This window comes from Protopterus annectens, chromosome 2.part2 (genome assembly GCF_019279795.1).
Source record: "Protopterus annectens isolate FY-2018-M chromosome 2.part2, PAN1.0, whole genome shotgun sequence".
In the NCBI taxonomy this organism is placed as follows: Eukaryota; Metazoa; Chordata; order Ceratodontiformes; family Protopteridae; genus Protopterus; species Protopterus annectens.
Window position 1 is genome coordinate 1,002,844,311 of NC_056730.1, and position 9,493 is coordinate 1,002,853,803.

The following is a 9,493-nucleotide window of genomic DNA, read 5'->3' on the forward strand; positions in this document are numbered from 1 at the left end:
TATAATGTACATAACAAAATTGTAACATATAATATATAAGAAAAAAATAATTAATAATGCTCAGCAGAGTAAGATATTATTTCTATTTACAAAATACCTAGGAAGACTTCATATTATATGACAGTAGTGTTAAAAGCTACAGGTACTAGCCAGTATCTTAAAGCAGGTGAAGTTAGATTCATTCTGAAAATCTTTAAGATTTTATTTAAAGGTTTCTGTTGCTTCATTTTTTATTTTAATTTCTCTAAGTAGTTGATTCCATATGACAGAACTCATTCTCGAGAGGGCTTGTTTTCTCCAATGACTAATTTAAATCAAGATATGAACCAAGTCAAACAATGTTCTTGGCTGCTTCTGAAGGAGTAGCTCTTTTATCTAATCTGGAGTAGCCTTTTAAGGGGTTGGCAAAACTAAGTGTAAGAATTTTAAATATCAGAGTACATAGGCAATCAAGTATCTCTGTTAGTCATAGAAAGCCAATGTGCCTTTTCATATAGGAGGTAATAGTAGCAACTTATATATGCGAGAAAACAAACCTAAATAATTTATTTTCATTTACTTCCATTTTATGTGAGTTGTGTGCTAAGTGAAGGGCAAGTAGGTCAGAAGGCATATTCAGTCTTGATGACAAGGAAATTTTTGGCTAAGGCCATATAAGCTTTTGGAATAAGAAGGTGAGAGTGTTACTAATATAGTTTTAGCTGTGCAACTACTTTTGTGGTAATAGTATTTATGCTATTATTGTGAGATGCTTGGTATAAGGCTTTCTTTTATATACTTTATGGTTAAAGCAGGAAAGGAAAGCAATTTTTTGGTACAGAGAAACATAAGATTTGTTTTCTTACTATTAATCTGAAACTCATTTTTACTGAGCCAAGTACATGGATGTCTAAATTTTTGCTGTACAACTTGTAAGAATTGATGGGTTTTGCAAACTTCTAGCAGCAGAATACCATCAACATGCACACTATTTTTTGTTTTGGTAAATTATGAGTGCTGTCGTTAGGAAATATAAAGAATATGAGTGGACTTAGTACTGATCCTTCTGGTACTGCACTGTTAAGCATTCCTTTTAGTGAAAGTGAGTTTTCAGAGAAGATTTTAAAGGATCTATCCTGTAAGTAGTTTTTGGCCCAGATTGAGGTGTTTTCATAAAAGTTGAGTTTCTTAGCATTTTAGTACAAGGCCATGGTTAACTGTATTGATAACATGAGTCATATTAAATAATATAACAGCAGTGATCAATCTGCCATTACTGTTACTAATGGTTTCGTATGTACCTTTGAGAAATGCAGCTTGAGTACTGAAGGAGTTTCTGAAATCATGTTGTTAATCACAAAGTTATCCAGAACTGTTTCTATGTTTAAACTGTTGTTGATAATGAGTTTTTCAAAGATTTCAGTAAAGGGATAGAGATTACAGAGCAGTCCATAGTCATTTACTTATAGAGATGAGTGAACTGTGCAGAGGGAATAATGGTAGCATGTTTGAATTCAGGGGGGACTATGTCTTTTCATCATGAGAAATTAAAATATATGTAAAAAATTTACAATTTTTGCTGCTGCTAGTTTCAGGAATGTGTGTTATGGATACAAAATTTAGTGAATATGGAGTTTAGGTAGAAAAAGTAAGGATTTAGTTTCGTTTTCAGTTATATCAGTATAATAAGATTAATCTAATTATGCTACAAAAGACAGCATCAGGGAGAGGTATTACTAGTTAGTTGTCTTTGTGGGGGGATGAGGTGGTAATATCCTTTATGTTGGAGAGGATAGTTTCTGTAAACATTGGTATAGGAATTTGTTTAAAGATATAGAGTGGTAAAACATACTAATCTTTCAGTAATTCTACCTGTTAGCTGCTTTATTTTTTCAAGGACAGCTTTGATTTAGTGGCGAGGGAGTTTTGTCTTTGTCTTAGGTATAGAGTTTTGGCATTATTTGTTTCTGTCTTAGATGATGTTTCTTAATGCAAGAAATTGTCAATGGAGGTTTTGCTTGGAATGATTTTGTCTAGCTGTTACAAAACAAAAATTCCTCTGAGTTCCTAGCCTTGTCCCTTTCCTTGTATTTGACCCAGCACCCTTCAATAAACACATTACACCAAATGACATTTGACGACCTTTATTAAATATCCATAAATATAACTTTGGCCAACCAATATTTTCATGTATTAACCACAGCATAAACATCCATATAACTGGTAACTTAGGGCAGCATGGCCCTGCTCACCACAACCAAGTAAGCAGCATCCTTATCTCCGCTCGCTGACTTTTACTTATCAAGCAGGGTCCAAATGCTCACCTGCATCTCCCAGCTCATTTGAAATAAACATCCAACCAAATAAGCAGTGTCTTCACCTCTGCTTGCTTACTTTTACTTGTCAAGCAATGTCCAACCGCTCACTTGCATTTCGCAACTCATTGAAATGAACCTACAACACCAGAGGCAATACAGAAGTGAGTCAAGCCTGCCCCACTTCCCTGCCTCCAAAAATTGTAACAACCATACAATCCCCAATACTCCAAACAGGGAGGGAGGGTGGGTAATATGTTTACACCAAAATGTGATTCCTTACCCAGTTACACTGTCACAAAACTTATTAAACTCCTCCCTACCCTTACCTCATTGCTTCGCAATCATCCTACTTTCATATTTAACCCTTTCCTCCCCTCCCAACTAGCTTCTCTATCACCCTCATAAAACCCATTACTACTTCTGTCTAAACCCCCACCTGAAGATGTCCCTGGACAAATTTCCAACTCATTGAAATGACCCTCCAACTCCAGAGGGGGAACAGAAGAGGGACAAGCCTGCCCCTCTTCTCTGCCCAGTAGCCTGACCAGGCTGTTCCTCCTCCTCCATACCAAAACCCCCAACAACCTTCCAAAACAAAATAAACTGTAGGTTAAAAAGTTAAAAGTCAAACATCATTTGGTGTACTCCATGAAAGATCCCCCTTCAAAGCCAAAGTAATAACCATACCATTGTAAAACCTCTGTAAATCAAACACTTATCCTAACTACAAGCCATGACTTCATAATTATTCCCAATGCATTACCTGCCAAATGTACCAACAAAACACTAAAAAGCCCAGCACCTTCCAAAACAAGACAAGCCCAACTACATGCCATCCTGCCTAACTACATTATTCTTTAACCACCCAAAGATGTAATAATAACCAAATGAGATCACCTCTTCCTTAATAGGAATTCAACCCTCATACCCACCGTCTATTATAAAGCAAACATCTGATAACCACATAGCATTTGCTGACCAATGCACCACCCTCTTAAGGAACTCAATCCTCCAAAACTCCAATATCCTGCCAAAGTGCAACCCAGTGAACCTCCATTTATCAACGCCAACCCCAACAACAAAACTTTCTTGACAATAGCCCTTATCTGTCAGTGCTCACACTATCAAATATAACCCAACCCTTTAACCATATAACTCACCGTCCCAGATTCAGTAAAGTCACATAACCTAGTCACCTGAACAACTATACTAAATGGAGCTAAATCAACCTTTACCACTTGACCTGCCTAACCTTGCTCCCAAGCCTCAACACAAATTAAACCCTTACAATGCCCTACCTTATACATTATTACCCACACTGCCTGGAATCCTGTACCACATCTAATCAGTCCAAGCTAACCAAACACACTACACACCAAAACCATTCCATCACAAGTATACCAAATTAAAGAGCCCAACAAGTTCCATGACATCCTTAATCCACCCTTATGAGACTTCATCGCTCAATTTTTTTTTTTTTTATTATTAATACCAAACAACCCTAGCCTGCATCCACTAGTCAACCCCTTGCTCAGGCCTTCAAACTTCTGCATAAACAGTAAACAATTCCTCACCCATCCTTAAACACATGCATAACTTGCCAGCTCTGCCAAACCCTTTACTTAGTCCTGCCCACTACTGCCCAATCAAATGGAGAGGAGAGCTGAACTCCCAAAGTAGCAGGCCATTTAGCAATCCATCTGACTAGCCTTGCCACAGGAAAACAAACTCATTTACCATGCCCACAAAATGCACCCCAACCTCATGCTGTTGTAACTCCACCCTATCTGTGGACACCCCAAGCTCCCTATAGCTTCCCCAGACTTGCTTCCCCCTGACCCTGATGTACCTCATCCTCACCTGTTCCCACTTCACTCACAGTCCACATTCTGACGTGCCTTAATGAGTAAAGTGGGACTACTTGTGACCTCACTGTGGACCACTCCAGCAACAGGAACATCAGCCCCAGTGAAATCCATCACATTTCAAATGCACTTCCTTCAGGCCACTAACTAATGCCCACTCTGCACTTCTCCATCTGTGACCTCATCATGATCTTTGACCTCACTCTATGCACCTCCAACAGTCAAAAAACCCCTTTGCAGCAACATCCCTCACCTGATGAGACCACTTCCTCAGGACCACCAGCTGATATGAATTCAGCACTGATATCGTCTGTGACCTCATTGCGTAGCACACCAACAGCTGAAAAGCCCATCATAACCCCACCATCTGCAAAAAAGAGAAATTTAAATCATCTGAATTACATAAAATATGTTTGCAGACAACCTGCTCACCCTCTATGTCAGGTCACAGACATTCTGCAAATTTTGGACAGATAAGAGGTATGCCGGGCAGAAGCAATGCCCAACTTACTACTTAGTGCCTGCTAGCCATAGCTCAGAAATTGCAGCTGCAGCAAAAATTGGACAACATAATGTGAAGCTCACAATAGCTTCCCTTTTACCCACACACACTTTTAACACCTTACAGCCATTTCAGTTATTTAAAATACATAACATGAATCCCACAGCCTGGACAACTTCACAAAACCACCATTCTTTTTCCTGAATTTTCTGTCAATTCTATATGTAAATCTCTCAATGAATCAGAGACAAATCTCAAGAGAACCCAGAACAAATCCAGAAATGATCATAGACACTTAGTATTAACTTGACATTGACAGAATAAGAGAATGTGGATTAATACACATTTCCGGAAAAAAAGCCTACAGCTATAAATTACTGCCATTATTTATTAACTGTACTTCAGCACATTTTCTCCAAACAAAATTAATCAGTTTTGGGAGAGATTTAGTCAAAATACTGCTTTATCCTCCTTAAATTAAGTAACAATTACCACATATGTGTAACATGCGCACAATGTTTTTCCTTGACGGTGGGCATCTGTGCATGTGTTCCTACTTCTGTAAGTATATTATTATATTGATAAATTCTAGGCTTATGTTTGTTTGTGTCTTTCGGCTTTTCCCGGTTAGGGGTCGCTACAGCGGAACTCCGGTCTGCTAATGATTGGCAGTAGAGTTTTATGTGCTGGCTTGTCGGGCCTAACGCACAACCTTCAACGAAGGAACGCCCGTTCACGCATGTCGCCACACAGAAGACGCTCTAACTGAGAATCGAACGGGCAACATCTAACTGTGAGGCGACAACGCTATCGCAGCACCACCACCGATAAATTCTAGGCTTATAATTAGGAATATTCTACTGTCTTGCATCTCTCTACACCTTCCCAGTGAATAACACACCATGCCACAACAGGAAGCTACCACATCACACTAGCATGCAGCACTCATCACTGGATACACTCAGAAGCTGGATCAGAACAAGAAGAGCCCTCATAATTAAAAGTGGGCTACAGGCCCACAAGAGGGACACCTATAAACATTGGTCTTACAAACTTAAAAGTTGATAGAATAAGGTTTCTGCTTTGGCATGAATTGTATGAAGGGTATGAAGTCTACAGCTCAAATGTCTGTCATTATCTTCTAATGTCAGTCTTGGAGTGTTCAATAATTTGCTATAACTACCATGTTATGAAAACGGACCCAAAAACTGAAGCAAAATCTGGCCATTCAGCTGAAATCTGTACAGGTGAGAGGTATATCACGACCCTACAGCTGCTCCAGAGCAACCACTCCCTACTGCAATTTAGAAGTTGATAGAATAATAGGCTTGCTTTAGTGTAAATCCTGAAGGGGATGAAAATTGCAACTGACATGTCTGTCATTATCTCCTAACATAATTGCAAATAGCTTGCCATAAACCACAACATTATGAAAATGGATCCAAAAATCTGAGTAACAGCAAAACTGGACATTCTGCAAAATTCTGAAAAAAAGAACCCTGTTACTCATACAAGCTCAGAAAATTAATAAAACACGTTTTGTATGAACATGAATTTTATTAAGGATATGTCATCTGAACTCAAGTGACTGCTATGATTCACTCGCAGGTGCTTTGCAGCCTGCAAAAACACCCTAAACCAAAGCAACAGTTCAGCAAATAACACCAAGAACACTCATATCACTAAAATCCTCTACAACCCCACACATGTTCACAATGGCCATTAGCCCCTTTACAGCTATACTCCTTGTAGAGGAAAGGTGGTGCCCATCCACTAGAAGAGAGAACCAGACCTTGCTTCCACAACCCATACACTTGACCGACTTACACTCAGACTAACATGACTTCTCCTACAGGCAAGAAGTCCAAAACACAAAATGACTATCATTCCTCTATTGACCACGCCATCAATGATTAGTCATTCACCTGCTCAAAAGACACAACTTCCAGCAGATTAAACATGAAGCAGGAAGTAGACACTCCAGGAACTTCTGGACTGCTGAGAGGCGAGTGGCAGCCTCATCTCACCGCCCAAACTCAGAGTCCCATATCTACCATACCTCACAAACTCTAAGGACAAAAGAAAACTGAAGAAACCATAAATAGAACAGATGCAATCATGTCAGCTGCCTAAATAAAAGAGTTCCCTGAAATACCAAAGTATTGTGCTGTTTAACTGTGCAGTAGTCGAACAATCTGTGGTGCCTGTACTGACCCAAAGACACAACAAAAACAAATTAACAAATGGTCACTATGCCTGGAATCCTAGCAGGACTCCGTCAATGGCAATGTTAGTAGGAGGAAATGTGTAGAGTCTTTAACACCAAGAAGCAGAATTATTAAGAAACCATATGTCTGCCTTCATGCTGTGCCTCTCCCCATGTCCAACCATGTGTACCCAGCAAGTCCTGCCAACTCAAAACAACCTCTAGCCTTCACTCCTACAGCAGCACACCATCACCTAGCACATACCCATCTAAACCCTGAGCAACCTGGCATTAGCTCTGTTCATTTGAACTAACTGTTCTGCAATACACAACAGAAAACAAGTGAAAAAGTAAATCAGGAAAAGATAGATATGGGTCAACTGCTTCTAAATCTAACACCTAATGCGTAAACTGTGTGCCAAAATCCCATCCATTATGAGATGAACTGGAGTCATTTCAAAGTGTAAGGAACTCACAATGAAATGAAAGAAAAACACATTATTTACTTAAACATTTATTTTCCAGCAGAGGTGACTGTACCATTCAGAACAAGATCTAAACCCCGGGGCAGCGTGACTCTGGCCCTGGCACAGCAATCACCCCCAACAAAAGCCTGTGAAAACCATGCAACTACCACCAGCAGCTCTGGTGAGCCTCATCTAGCGGCCACCCTAGCATAAAATCAATACATGACTATCCAACACCATCAATACAAACTAACACCTAATGCTTAAGCTGTGCCAAAATCCTATCCATCATGAGATGAACTTAACTCACTGCAAAATTGTAAGGAACCCGCAACAAAACAAAAGCAAAACCACATTATTTACTTCTATATTTATTTTCCAACAGAAATGATAGTAATGCTCAGCAACAAGATGTAAACCCAGGGCAATGTGCACTTAACCCCCCAATGCCCAGAAGAGGGGGGGTGCTCTGCCAGTCATGATCACTCCTGCCATGATGAGGTAGAACAAAACCAGAACACCAACACCAGGAATCAAAAGAAGAGCGGCCCTGCCCTCAATTCACAGCACCCGCAGTACTGGGAAACTGCCGAAGGAGCTGCCAAAGGGAAAATAATGCTCAGCAGCCAGAATCAAACCCTGCATCTTCCATTTGCAAGGCCAACATCTTAAACTTCATGTCCTCAACCAGAAGAAACTGCTCACCATTAGGATAAAATCAAGGGCTGTTGGTTTGCAGTTGTCATATTTGACTTTATGGGTTGACTTATTATTTGATATAGTCCAAGAGTCTTGACCATTTCTATTGAAACTGATATCCCCTGGAATGATTCATTTTTATTTATATCAGAGGGGAACATAATCCTTTAGAATGATATAATTGTATTTATATTGGAAGAGAATGTATCATGAATTTTTTTTTTTCTTTGTGGAATGTGGGAGGTAGAATGTACACCACACTTATATAGAGATTTAGACAGCTGTCTAATGTTATGTGGGAAATTTCCTTTTGGGACTACTGTCAGTCTGATGTGAATTAGAGATCCAGTAAACATTTATTGAGAGGCCTTGTTTAATTAACATCATTGTCCCACCTCCGTATCTTTTACTATGTCTTTTATTTTGGACAATGTTATAGTTTTCCCTTAGGTATGGTGAGGGGCAGAAGTGATCTTTCATCTAGGTTTCAGTTACAGCAACATTGCGAAGTGACTATGGATCTAGGTTTCCAATATTTTACATTTGTTATAATACTGCATTGATTGAAACTTGTTATTTTAAGAGCTTGCTGTTGCTTGTTATTTTTGGGGTCTTTAGGATGAAGTTTTAGTTATATAGTGGTCTAGGGTTGAGGTGCACATCCCAGGTCATCAAGCCATTTTATGAGTCCATGATAGGATAAAAAGTTTGTAAAGCAAGCTATTAGTTTTGTGAAGGTGTGATTTGAAGTGTCTTCCCTTCTACCTCAATTGTTAGCTTCTTTTGATTCTCCCATGTGCTGCCATGACAACTAACTTGCCTTTAGTCAGCATTTCATTCTATGTGCCTTTACTTTTGCATTTCATTCCTTTAGTCTGTTTCTAATTCCACATTACTTGTACACAGCAGTTTTGTTGAACTGTCCACTCTGACATGTTTGGAATGTAATGTCCCCCCTAGTATGAACAGCAGTGGATGCAGAGCTTAACATTTAATTCTGAACACTGTTTGTACTTATGTCATCAGATCCTTATACATAAATTGCACTAATTCTAGAAATGTTCATCTGACATTGAACCATCTCAGGACTTAACAAATCTGCTTTCTTAGGACCTTGTCATATGCTTTCTCCTAATCAAGGAATGCTCAGTTGGACATTTTCATCATCTCTAGCTTCTTATCCAATCAGTGTTTCACTGCAATTCTGATCTGATTCTGAACTGCACATCTCATAGCTTACTTTCTATTACTCTGTATATTTGGTTAGCAATAACACCCTACAGTACTTTCATGCAGTAAGACAGGTGTTGGCTATCTCTATCCTGCCCACAGTTTTGAATGCCCCCTTTGTTCAGAAGCACACTACTGGAAGAAAGTAATTTTCTTCCCATGATTCAAAAATCAAGAACAATTTACCATCCTTTTAGAAGCAAATTACATTTTGCATCAAGTGAAAA